At 42.8% G+C, this 14,408-nt stretch overlaps 1 protein-coding gene across 1 annotated transcript in view; it reads right to left on the bottom strand.

The window, feature by feature from the left end:
* The window catches only part of col5a3a (collagen, type V, alpha 3a), a 168,148-nt gene that overhangs the window by 116,876 nt on the left and 36,864 nt on the right, over positions 1 to 14,408 (bottom strand). The window lies entirely within an intron of this gene.

Raw genomic sequence — 14,408 nt, 5'->3', positions numbered from 1 at the left:
AATGGGGACAAAGTGGACAAAGCGAGATCTCTAAAGGCATTTTTGGATGATGTTAGTGGGTAAGAACACTTTAGAGCACTTTTGGGATGAATTACAAAGGACATAACCAGACCTTTGACCTCACAAGAATGTTTAAAATTGAGTCTTTCCAGAAGAAGAGGAACTGTTCCACCAACTACATATTGTCTTTCAGTTTCACTTGCTGGAGAGGTGCAATATCCCCTTTACTTTTGTCCATACGTGTGTATCTCAGATCTGTACAGTTAAATCTTAACACAACATGGCAGGCACTAGCTAGCATGAACAGAGGTTTATTGGCGCTTAAGTGAGAGATAATGATCATGTTGACAAGGCTGAGTGGAGGATGGAGGTGGAGGATCATGCTCGGCCGAGCCGTCATCTTATCCTTCCCATCATCTCCAGCTCATTCCAAAAAAACACACTCCGGTACTTGAGGCTTGAAGCACACGTACAGTTAAAGATTTGTCAAGTTATTAGGTGCTCATCCCTCCCCCTCCATCTTGTAATAGCCCCCCTTTTTGTTTAACCGACAGGTCGTTCTTAGGCTCCCACATCCTGCTATCTGTGCCCTTGGTTCCCACGCTGGGCTCTGATGGGAACGTTGCAAAAGCACTGGCTAAAAATCGTCAATTTGTGAGGTTTGTGAAGTTTTTTTTTTCTCAGAGAAAAAATAGACAGATTAGGTTTCTCGTATTCAAAGGAAGCAGTAATTGAAAAAACAAGCATATGTGCGTAAAAGAACTAGAAATTCATTACAGTGATGATTTGATGCAAACCACAAGTGACTTTATTATAAGACTCTAACATTAATCTGCCTTTTCTCTTTCGGTTGCCTTGCTCTCTCTTTAAGATAAAAAACAAATCATCCTTGCTTGGTTGCAATGCGACCAAAAATTCTCCCAACACAACTTCTAACTATTTTAAGTGTGGGAAAATCCAAATGATGGATATCGGGCTTGTGTTGTTTAGTTTCAGAATAGTCTGATTACTCCTCATCTGGTATTTTGTGTGTTTCCCTTTACAGGCAACATCTGTTGTTTAGGAGAAGGCTGCAGCAGGTAAACTTTAACTGCTGAGGGGGCGCCACATTGGGGGGGATTTTAATAGTTCATCACCTTTGACCCTCAGTACTGGATAACTCGTGGGGTGACCCTTGCTGTTTGTTTGGTAGAGAAAATGAGGAAGTTCTCACACACAAAAAAAAAGAATTAGCATGCATGTCAACCAAGGTCAGTTAGCACTGTTATCTCTCCTGCATCGATCCGCATCATAGGGAGCACTTTTTCCCACACAGAATCCCCACAGTTCATTTTTTTTATGCATGTGGTTGATTGACTTGGGTGTGTGCAGCGGGCACGAATGACGGGGGTGTTTGGCATTGGGTACGACGGTGCAATGGAAAACATTACAATGTGCAAAATACCAGGCTGAGTTCCATCAGGTCAGTGCCAAACCACTAGTCCACCATCCAGAGCATGTGTGCAGGCCATTAGGTGGATTGTATCGCAATCACGAATCATGACCACGATAATGAGGTAGTGGGCACATGGGCCTTGGGATCTATAGTATATTAATATGACCCAAAGTATATAATACTTCTTTTAATCTGCTTTATGACAGATTTTGCCCAAGAGGACACTGAGGGCAGCTGAAGAACGCAGACTGCTACAGCAGAGTGGAGACTGTGGAGTAATGCTGCAACTTTCAGAGCTCATGCACGAAAATAGGGTAAGCTAATGTTAGCATGTTTGTGTATTTTTGTTATATATAATTTCTAAAAATTGGCCTGCTGCATGCTTGGAATACAAGCTAACCAGGAACCAAATAGTGAGCAGGATGGGAAAATAAGGGAAAAAAATTTAAAATTTTAAACTTTTATTGAAAATTTGCTGTTCCGTGTGTTTGAGGGGCACAATTTTCCAAAATATCTGGATTTTCCATTCCTGATTAATAAATGATTAATTCATTCATTTTTTACCACTTTTCCTCACAAGGGGTCAGCTGTAGCCTATCCCAGCTGTCATCATGGGCAAGAGGTGGGGTACACCCTGGACTGGTCGCCAGCCAATCACAGGGCACATATAGACAAACAACCATTCACACTCACATTCATACCTATGGACAATTTGGAGTCGCCAATTAACCTAGCATGTTTTTGGAATGTGGGAGGAAACCGGCGTACTCGGAGAAAACCCACGCATGCACGGGGAGAACATGCAAACTCCACACAGAGATGGCCGAGAGTGGGATTGAACCCCGGTCTCCTAGCTGTAAGGTCTGCACGCTAACCACTCGACCGCCATGCAGCTCTAATAAATGATTCAATCAAGAAATTCCCCCAACGTCTATAAAACTATTTAAAAAATATACTGCCCATGATGAGACCAAGGTAGATATTTTCAAGACTGAAAACTAATTTGTGTCAAAGACACTGGGAATTCCCCAGTATACGAGGGTGTGGACTGTATTTGCGACCCCCTCACTCCCATGCCTCCAGACTGGCTGTGATTGCATTGACCCTCTTCCTCCTTCGCGCCCCTCAGGCTGCCCTTATTGGAGCAACATGGGACCACAGAGTTTCCGTTTCCCTGTTTGTCCTCCAGGGGCTGGCAGAATTAGAACAAGCTGTTGAAACAGCACATCTATGGGAGTGAGAGACCCCCAACATCTGACGTGTATATGTATGTATATGTGGGAGGTCCACAACCCAAAAGTCCAGGAAACTAAAAAAAAAAAAAGGCAACTTGTTGGTGTGGCTGCTGCATTTGTCATGTCAGACACAACGTTGTGAAATGTCGAGTGGGAGTTGTTCCTGCAGTAGCAGCCCTGCCTGTGATGCATGTGTGGGAGTGCATGCGTGTGCGACAGGAGAGACAGGAGAGTAAATCAAGTGGCATCCCTCCGCTGGCTTGAATTACCCAGCCATTCCTAGTAATTAGCTCCCACAACAGAGTCAATGGTGTAATTAAGGGCTTGGCACAGAGTGCAGTTTGGACCACATCTGGGATCCTCCGGGGTCTTCTTGTCTCAGCACGTTCTCCAGAGTGTGAGAACCTCAAGCCGTGAGCAACGCCGTGTGTAAACACTCACGCCACATCACGAGCCAACTTTTATGTCAGAAGGTAGTCATTTGAATACAACACTAGACATTTCATTAGGTACAAATTTGCAGTCTAAAGCCAAAGTCTCCAACAGGTAGCTTTTATAACAATTCAGTTCAATTCAGACATTATGTCTCTTGTTCATGACAAATTAGCAGTTGCCAGAGTGGAGCTCTGCTTAGCAAACACAAGTACAGTATGTATATAAGTACAATTTAAAAATGTAAAATTCAAATCAATATCGCCGACGGAAAGTGAGCCCGGACCTCCTCCTGGAGCTTCCCAAGCTCACCCATCCAAAAATGTGAGCCTTGGCCAAGCCACATTTCTGCAACACCATAGTGCAGGGGTGGGCAAACTACGGCCCGGGGGCCACATGCGGCCCACCAAGCGTTTGAATCCGGCAAGCCAATTGCTTTCCAAGTATTTCAATTTTTAACATACAAACTGGCAACATGACCAGTCCAGGGTGTCCTCTCACCCGAAGACAGCTGGCATAGGCTCCAGCAACCCCCGCAACCCTCGTGAGGATAAGGGGTAGAAAATGAATGAATAAATGAATGAATGAAACTGGCAACATGACCAGTTCAGGGTGTACCCCGCCTCTCGCCTGAAGATAGCTGGGATAGGCTCCAGCACCCCCGCGACCCTCGTGAGGATAAGCGGTAGAAAATGAATGAATGAAACTGGCAACATGACCAGTCCAGGGTGAACCCCGCCTCTCGCCCGAAGACAGCTGCAATAGGCTCCAGCAACCCCCGTGACCCTCGTGAGGATAAGCAGTAGAAAATGAATGAATGAATGAATGAAACTGGCAACATTACTTTTAAGTCAGGTGTCTTATGTAGTAAAAAAACAACAAAACTGTACAATTAAATTACATAGTTTGATGTCTACTGACATGAGAATGTACAGCTGATAGTATAACACTTTTATAGATAAAATTAGACAAATATTTCAAGGAAAATTATAAGCATAAAATAGTGTGTGTGTGTTAAATATATGTTCTGGACCCCCCGGACAATTTTGTTAACTCAATCAAAATATTTGCCCACCCCTGCCATAGGGTCTCAGCCTGGAGCTGAGCAGTCAAGGATGAATACGGCCTGTGACAAAATGGCATCAGATTTGATTCCACCTTCCCACAATAGAGGATAGTGAGTGAGAGTCCGTCCTACTTTATGTGCAGTGCAGTTGTACATCTCACCAAAAGTGAGTTGTCCGATTGGGCTTAAATGGCTTTATAATGGCTTCACACAGTTTTACATATCCTACAGAGTTACAAAGTATCTTAATAATTTGGGGTATTGTCTTAAAATTATACATATTTGTTGATGCTGGCACAGATTATAGGCTTCATGTTTTTACTAATGGGACCTGCAGCATCTAACCGCTAATCTTGCCCCCATTACCTGTTACAGGTGCTCTGTCAAGAGTCAGTATATCAATTTAAGAAAGTGGTGGGATGGGGGGCTCCTTGCTCGTCATCACCCACCCCACCCCACCCCACCCCGTTCCTCTCATTCTTCCTCTTCCTCACCGGGCTTTGATGGTTGAGGGTTTGCAGGAGCTGACAGCTGCTCCTAAATTAGAGAGTATGAGAGGACACTACAGCACCCAGGAATGTCAGGATTGCCTCCATTGCCTTTCTCTTCTCTGGGGTACTTTGGGGATGGGGGGGTGAGAGGGGTTCAACCCCTTCTTGAACTCATATTGAAGCCATTCTTTTGGAATGTCATTTTTAGGAAATACAGGTGATGAACAATGGAAGAAGGGCAACAGGAAGTGGGCATGCCATTTATTTTGGTTAGGGCTGTCAGGGGGACTTGCTGCATTATCCTACTTCCTGCATTAGTTGCTGTGGAAACGGTGACCAGGTCACCGGGAGGGGTCACAGCGGCCAGGGGCCTGGGTTGTAAAATTGTTCCGACACTGAAGTCATCTATTCAAGAGAGATTAGCACCAGAGAGTCTTTGAGGATCCACCCTGGGACAGATAAGACAATATGAAAGCATACAAGTTAGGCCCAACTCTCCATGGAGTAAAACCTATGGTCTGTTCATATTTTTGGTCCGTCTCCACAGTGCTATCTCCCTTTCAACGTCTTTATCTGTGGTACTCAATGGCATAAGTGTTAGCCTCAAATGGAGGCTTCCAGAAAGCAAGTGCGGCTGTAGCGGACCGTCATGCTGATTTTCACTTCCTGTCGCCATTGTCTGCCTGGATATTTCCCCCTTCATCTTTTAATAAAAGTGGAATTACCACAAACCTCCCCCCTCCTCTTGGGCCCGGGGTGGCGTGGGGTGGAATGTCTGCCACAATCTACACCCACACTGCCCTTTTTTTCTCTCCATCACAATCAGGTCTTCCCAGAGAGTGTTGCTACCTGCTCCAAACATGCACTTGACCTTTGTGGCACACTTCTGAGGAGTTGAATATTAATAGTAACACGACTTCACACAGCTCTATTACTATTATGAGTGGCTTTGGTCGAGAGAGAATTAACCACATCTATACGCGCTGCAGTAAAGATGTCATCAGCAGATAATCTATCAGAGTCGGTTCCGCATGAGCGTCGCTGAATGAGGTGTTGCCAATAAACACAGCGGTCAGCAATCCTTTAAGATATTTCCTTTTTAGCCCTGAGGGGCAGTGCATTTAAACTATGTCAACCACCAACACTTCCCTCTTGTCCCACCCTGTCTTATTCCATTACGGCTTCTCTTATCACTCAAGTGGGCCTCTGGGCAGGCCACAGCCAGAGGAAAGAATGTGGCATGCGCATTTAAATCAGTGTGCAAACCTTCAACTCTTTGTAATTTCAAACATGCTCATCTCTGAGCATCATCTGCTATATATTTTTTTTTTCAAAGTAAGACCCCGCACCTGCTTTAACATGTTAATTCTTGATAAGATGTCTTACGGTTCTACTCTTGACTTCCACGGTCCATCCACTATAATGAAGTAGGGATTAGAATCACACATGTAATCTCACACTGCTTCAATGGGCTCGGACATAAAAGCAGCAGGATGCCGTGATGGAGCCTGTGAACTTTTTTCCTACATCAGGCAGATGTAGAAAAGACACCTGTTGGTTTTTGTTAAGGAAGCTACTCATTTCACATTGTTCAGCCTGGTCCTGGTCGACAAGCTTACCCAGGGGAACATTTTACCCACTCTAAACCTCTGTCTGGAGCCTGGCATACTCAACCAGCCTTGGGTGTGCAACATTTTGTGACACCCAGGGCCCTCCGCTTGGAACTTCACAAGTTTACCCAGAAATGAAGAGCGGTTGGCAGACAGCATTTATGAAACATCTTGGGCCTCCTCCCGGGGCTTAACTAGCTTACCCAGCAATGTTGAACCACAAAAATGGGTGGGCAACGTTTTGCCAACACCCCAGGGTCTCAGCCTGGAGCTAGGCAGTCATGGATGAGAAGTTAAAAATGCAAACTGTGACAAAATAGCCCCAGGTTTGATTCCCCACCCAAAAAAAACAGCACAGAATAGTGAATGAGCTGTCTAGCACCCCAGCATACAACACTAGTGAAAAGCTGCATACTGGATCATTGTTCACTGGTCAAAAAATGTAGAATTCAGAATTCCTGTATTAGCACATGCAGTATATTATGTCAAAGTCAGCATTAATAATAAAATAGAACCAAATGTAGGCAGCAGAGTGATCTCATTGACATTCCACTTGTATAATTCAGTATATAACACACACATATACTATATACAGTGGTATGAAAAGGTTTGGGCACCCCTGGTTAAGATTTTCCTTTATAAATCACTGGTTGTTTGGATCAGCAATTCCAGTTAAATATATTATATAACGTATAAAGTGTACAGTAATTATTTAAACAAAAGTAGGTTGCATAAATAATTTGGGCACTACTTATTATAATAATATTTGACACTACTTATTGGAACGCAAAATTTGTTTAGTAAGCTCATCAACCCTTGACTTGCATACACAAGCGAAGCCGATCGTGAGAAAGGGCATTTAAGGTAGCCAATTGCAAGTTGCATCTTCTCTGAAGACAAAGATTGCTCAGCATCATGGTCTAGGGGAAGGATACAAAACGCTAGCTCAGAGATTTCAGGTTCCACTCTGAGGAACATAGTGAGGAAATGGAAGACCACAGGCATAGTTCTACTTACGTTAATGATCAGTGGTGTATATATATATAAATTAGCCTGATGGTTTTTTTTGGTGGGGGGATCTGCAGGCTAATGGGATGCTTCAGTAATAATTATACCTTAGTGGTGCACTTGCATTGTGACTCCCTGGCAGTTGTTTTGATTGAGCACTAGCCAGGTTTAGTGTTTTTTTTTTCTTCCTCCTTTTCTTAAGGACAATCCCAGCTCAAATGGGCTCTGCTGGGACACGTAAAGGTGCGTAAAGGTGAGGGCCGTATGGGCGCAGCCTCGCTCACCTCACTATGTGGAAGTGTGGGAACCACGCTGCTGCCAGCAGTGCATGAGTAACAAGGACCCTGAGGGACTGTGTTGTAATCTCCGCTAACGCCTCTCCTTACTGGAACACACACACACACACACACTCTCTCAAGACGGAGCACACTCATGCTTTTATGTCAGTCAGCATGCACCACAAATTGAAAAAAAGGCACACTTCGAAATCACGTGGGTGTGTATTTGTATCGTAAATACAATCACAGTTGAGAAACTGATAGCTACCACTGGTGTATGTTTACAACAATCCAGTAAAACGAAGTGAAAAGATGAACGTAGTCAACATTATTAACATTTTTTTGCTTTTGTTATGTAAAAAAATTATAAAAACAACACATTTTCCGCATGTTTTCAGTTAATAGCCCCTCTAGGCGCCTGCATAGATCGTGAATTTGTTTTTAATCAGTGATTAAGAACATTTCAAAGTAGCATCTATATGGTAATGGTTTTATTTCATTTCAACATGCATCAGATTACAATTGAATGCATCACATAATCAGTTCACAGTTCCACATGTCAAAAAGGAGTAGGAAGAAGCAAAGCTTATTAAATCCTACCCCTCCATCTGGTACTTTTATTATCAGTAACTGTTACATTTGTTCACTTCCTGCTTTCCATAATACAGTTTAAGGGTTTTTTTAAATAATGTACCTTGTACCGAAGTACGAAATAGAATCAACATCAGGATGTTTCACTGTTTTCTATTGTGATTATAAACTTATAAACTAGGAAGAATTCAATTATTAAGTGAGGTGAAAAAGTCAGGTATGATATATGCTGTAGTCACCATGCAAAGGAATGTCCTAATACAGGTTTCATAGAGTTGTGTTTGGGGTAGGAGGAGGGGTTTCTGGGGGGGTGTTTGGGGCCAGTGGGCTGGCAGCTGTTGCTGCTGTGCGGGGGCCCTCAGGTCCGGGGCCAACCGTAATAGCCAGACCAGCTGTCCGAGTCCTGTCTGTAGGGGCGTGGGTCTTTGGGAGGCGGGGAGGGCATGAGAACTTCCACCCCCTTGTCCTGGGGGGCGGGTCCCTGCCTTGTCTGCCCTCCTCTGAAACGGGGTGATTGATGGCGCGGGGTTGACACCGCGCTTCCCCAACAATTGACTCAGAAGGGACGGGATGAACAGGGCGCTCGGGGACCCCTCCATGTCTTTCTCTTGCGGTTTTCAGAGGCAAATGGGGGATCAGTTGCAGTTATAATTCAGTCATTTTTCTCAATATGGCTTTTATTTGACGTTTAGAGCGGAGCATATGCCTCCTGAAGAACCTTTCAAGGCTGTCAGAGCAATCAGTGCACAAGTGAAGTCGCGCCGTTTTATATCACATTACAAGGTTTGAGCACCTTGTCGTCAAATAGCCTAACTGCCACCCCCCTTTGGCTTTTGTTAAGCTAAGCCCTCTGATTTTATCCATCTTTCCGAGTTCAATCAATCCAGGAAGTGCGTGCTCCCTCATGGGTGGACAGCGCCTGATCCTTGAGCGTGTGTTGGGTCATCAACGCCAGGGTCTTACTTACACACACCTGACCTTTAGCACTAAACCCCGGGATCCTCCCTGATCCCTTTTCAGCAAGTCGCCAGCACCTTCGTTCTCCCTCAAGATTTACAGGCTAGCAAAGAGGGGGCTGCGGGGACGGCACTGATGGCCGAGGGAGGGGGTGGGTGGGGGGGTGGATGGGGACACGGGGCACTGGCAGCTGTTCACAGTGGCCTTAAGCAGCTATTTCACACGGAAGCACAGTGGTGACTTTCGGAATTCCTCCAGCTGGCCTGTCTCCAGCACTGACTATGATACATTCCTTAGCAGGGATGTCTACCGCCCTTCGCTGGCCCCCCTCCCATTCTCACTACACTGGTAATCCAAAATGCCGCTGACCTTCCAGTGAGTCACAGTACACTGTCAAAACCCCCCCCCCCCCCGTTGCTTCATACCAGGAAAAAAATCTGTGACTTTGCTACTACAGATTCCAATGATGGATATCATTCCAAGCTACACAACCAATTCCATAAAAAACAAATTATTCCATGTAGGTGAGAAATCTATTTTTTCATCCTCTCTTTTTCTCTCAGTCTCTCAAGTCCATCCAGGGATGTGTGTACACATGGAGGATTTAATAGCCGTTTAGAGAGTTTGTGTGAAAGTCAAACACTTTTTCCCACAATCCTAAAGTAGATCCATCATTCGCACGTGTTTACTTTAGTCCAAAAGTCCCCATAGTCACTGCGGGAGTGTGTGTGTGTGTGTGTGTGTGTGTGAGTGTGTGTGTCCCAGTGAGTGGGTGGGAGGGAAAGAAAAAGAGCCCAGCGAAAGAGAATACAAAAGTTGAACCTCTCCCTCTTTTTTTTTTTTTACCATGCACAATGAGAAATATATTAATTCTTGACATTCCCACTTTTCCTTCAGGGATTTCTAATATTTTTAGCGAGGCGTCCTAAAGGAAAAAAATGATTATTCAAGGGCCCCTTTGATATTCTTTATGTTTTATGTACTCAAGAATCTGCCTGTAGCTTTTCTTTCTGTTACTTCATGGAATTTCTGGGTATGATAAATGTTCTAATGTGTGTTTAACTATATTTTTCCAATTTAAAAAAATGCTGCAAATGGCCGTCGTGCCAGACTTTGAACACCCCATCTTTGCATGCATGCTATATCCGACATGAGCCTAATGATATACTGTATACTTGCACTCACCAGGCAGTGTAGTGTGGACAGGCAATATAGTTAGACAGCAAAAAATATCACCGTGTAGGTGTAACCAATGTGTCAACTTACATAGAAATACGTATATACAATATAAATTATGCTATTTAGAATTCAAATATAATTAAAATATAAGAACAGGAAATTGTTTTCCTCTCAGTACAATACAAAGATGAAGAGTCTTGAACCAGTCATGATGTGCTATATATATATATATCACTATATTGACAGTTACTATGGTACCCATTATGTAATTGTATGGTCATATCACCTCGTATTTCGGTACGTGACCAAAAAAAAAAAAAAATTAAATTAAAAAAATAAATAAATTAGAAAATAAATATTATAAAATTAAATAGTATTATTTCTCCATTATTATATTATTAATTTAAAATATTTTCAAAATAAAAAAACCTAAACTATATTAGGAAAGCAGGAAGTGAACAAATGTAACAGTTACTGATTGTAAAAGTACCAGATGGAGGGGTAGGATTTAATAAGCTTTGCTTCTTCCTACTCCTTTTGGACATGTGGAACTGTGAACTGATTATGTGATGCATTCAATTGTAATCTGATGCATGTTCAAATGAAATAAAACCATTACCATTACCTTAAACAAATCACACTTACTATGTGTGTATGCGTGCTTGTGTATGTGTGTGCCTTGTTCACAAGGCTTTGTGTTTTTGTTGACACTTGATGCTCCACTGCATCCCAGATGAAGATATCACAAGTTATGAACTACTACACTGTGATTGGCCGCCCGTAGGGTGTCTCAGCTCCTGATTGGAGGAGTCAATTTTTTTATTGGGGTGGAGGGGTTGTCTTTTAATCCTCTCCACACGCTCTATGGGGGTGCTTTTTGGGGTTTTGCCCATAAATCAGTCTGGCTTGGGTGGTAAAGTCATCACATGTCCACACTCATTGCCTGTTAGTGCTTTGAAAGGCCACCGAGGAGAGAAAAAAAAAAAAGAATGTGCTGGGTGACCAAAAATCAATAGGTTCTCACCCTATTTGTATTTAAGAGGGATGTCCATAGGCATGGTATAGTAATCATAATATGCGTAAATAAGCCACATATTACATAAATAAGACTTGTATGTGTTTTTATAAATATCATAGCGGAGCTGAGTGGTGGGCGGACAGGAAGTGACATCAAGAGTGAATTGAGAGACAGAAAAATATAGACATTGAAGGAATAATTCAAACTTGCAATAAAAGCTTTTGTTGTGACGATAAAGTAACCAATGTAAAATGCTACATATCATTCACAGCGTCCTTGAATGCATCTTCTGAATTCTTTATTTGCTTTTTGGTTCATTTAGCTTAGCAATGCCTCATTTTCGGTAAAAGTAATGTAGAATTAGCTTAAATATGCATATTTTTTACTCATAATAGCCCAGATCCAACCACTAAATAGCAAGATTTGTATATTAATATGTTTTTGAAAGAACATGATAGAATTAAGCTGTGAAATTTGAACTGCAAAGTATTGTAATGTACAGTCGTTTGAGCCAAATAACTCTTACATTGCCAGTAAATTGATGTATTTTAACTCTAATAGCCAAATAGCATTTTCTGCTTTTAGCCACAGTTACCACAAATAGTACTATACGATATCACATGTTCTGCTGTTGGCAGCGTATGCTACAATAAAGTCTTTTTTTTAGGGAATCAAATGTTTAACCAAAGCAATTAAAGTGCACTTTGTCATTTCAGATGCACACAAGAGGACGGACAGGAAGAAAGAACACACATCAAGATGTTCCTCGAGCAAAAACCATGGTGAGAAGTGCCGTTTTTTTTCCTTTTTAACGATGGTCTCTCCAACAGAGAACACAGTTATAAATCGTAGAGCCGACGAGGTTTGTTTGTGTGATAGCAGAATCCCCCTACCGAGTCGTGCGCGAGAACTTTGTCACCAGTGCTTCCAGTCTCACACTCTGGCTGCAGTGCAAACAAAGCTCCAATACTCGTGTTTGTTTGTGTACACATGAGAGAGGTTGGGAGAGCAAATAAATAACAGAGTGAGATGTCATTGCAGTGGGGATTCTTGCTTTGAAATGACTGTTTGCTGCCTGTGCTGCTTGAAAAGACACAACAGAGAGTGAAAGTGGAGGTTATTGCTGCCGTTCACACGTGACTTACTTTTTCTATTGCCAAACAATGCAGCAGAGATCACGTTTCCACAGGGAAACACACACTGGTAAATCAATAGAGATCTTTCTTCATTCGTTCATGGAACAGCAATGTGTAAAATCGTGAAATAGCACACACAGGAGATGGGTTTTTAACCAAACAAACATCTTTGAGTGTCCTTGGTGTGGATACTGCCTTAATCTTTTTGGGTATGGAATTCAACAGGTTTCTGGAATCCTTTTCCACTTCACTTAGAGGTGTGTTTAGGATCGATACCATATTGGAAAACTACCAAGCAGTCTGGTTTCTGGTTTCATTTGAACATGCATCAGATTACAACTGAGTGCATCGCATAATCAGTTCCCAGTTCCACATGTCCAAAAGGAGTAGGAAGAAGCAAAGCTTATTAAATCCTACCCCTCCATCTGGTACTTTTACAATGAGTAACTATTACATTTGTTCACTTCCTGCTTTCCTAATATGGGTTTTTTCATTTTTATTTATTTATTTTATTAAATTTTTATTTTTTTTGTCACTTCCTGCATTTCTAAGATAATTTAATTTAATTTAATTTTTTAAATTTATTTATTTATTTTTGTCAAGTACCGAAGTACAAGGTGATATGACCATCCAATGACATAATGGGTACCATAGTAAGTGTCAATATAGTGATATGTATAGCACATCATGACTGGTTCAAGACTCTTCATCCTTGTATTTAGCAAACATCAACTGCTTGTATTGTTTCTTGAATTGGCTCATCGTTGTGCATTGTTTGAGGGTCTTACTCAATCCATCCCATAGTTTGATTCCACATACTGTACTTAGGTACTTATTTGCCAGCTGTTTAGACAGTAATAGCAGCATTGACCCCCTTTTTTTTAATGGAACTGTACTGCTATAAAAGCCAAACGTGTGAGTTTTTGTAATATTGTCACTTGAGAAGATGTAGTTAAACGGCTGCCGAAATGTGGGGGGTGAAATCACTGTTGTTTTGACTCATATTTCATACTAGCCTGCATTGAAACACAAGGACTTTAATGTGGATGTGCAAGTATGCATGGAAACTTCGTTCAACTGTGATGACATGCTGGGTGCCAAATGAAGCAGGTGTCTCCAACAAGCTCTTTTCATCAGTCCCTATGGTTGACGTCACCGCACTAACGAACTTCATTCACAGCCTTACCCATGCTTGTAATTTATTCAAGGCCAGGACAAGTGTGATGTTGAGGGAGGGGGGCGGGGTGTGCGCGGGGTGGTAGACGGTGGCATCAGGGCAGTGTGCTTGAATATTAGTGTGCCGCCCTCCCCTATGGAGAGAAACTGTGTCATAATGCCGGACTCCCTTTATGATTCAAATCAACTTCTATTGTCTCTGCCAAAGAGCGGCTCCGTGCTGGCCTGCACAACAACTGAGGCTCTATATGAGCCGCGGTCTGATGAGGTGCATGCTGGGAGTGCGCTGCACAAGGGACAGGGGGTGTTAAGAAGACGAGGAAGGCCTGTTTTTTTTTCATTTTTTTTTCCCCAACCACATAAACACAGTTGGCAATCTTTGCGGCCATGCAGAAATTGTAAACATGCAAACAAATCAGAGAGCATGCATGCACAGGACCAGACGTACTCCAGTCTACTCACTCCATGTTTATTTACATACTAGCATCAGAAACCTCATTAGAACATGCAAATTCCAAACAGGACTGTAACCATTTTTATTCTAAGGCAGGGGGTCTGGAGTCTATCCCAGCTATCCCACCCTGGACTGGTCGCCAGCCAATCACAGGGCACATATAGACAAAGAATCATTCACACTCACATTCATACCTATGGACAATTTAGAGGTACCAGATATCCTCCATCCATCCATTTTCTATGTGGCCTTTAGGCGTAGGGATGCTGGAGCCTATCCCAGCTGTCTTCGGGCGAGAGGTGGGGTACACCCTGGACTGGTGGCCAGCCAATCACAGGGCAC

Source organism: Doryrhamphus excisus, chromosome 15, assembly GCF_030265055.1.
Source record: "Doryrhamphus excisus isolate RoL2022-K1 chromosome 15, RoL_Dexc_1.0, whole genome shotgun sequence".
Classification (NCBI taxonomy): Eukaryota; Metazoa; Chordata; class Actinopteri; order Syngnathiformes; family Syngnathidae; genus Doryrhamphus; species Doryrhamphus excisus.
Note: the sequence above shows the minus strand (reverse complement) of the source record. Positions and strands in the feature narration are given on the sequence as shown.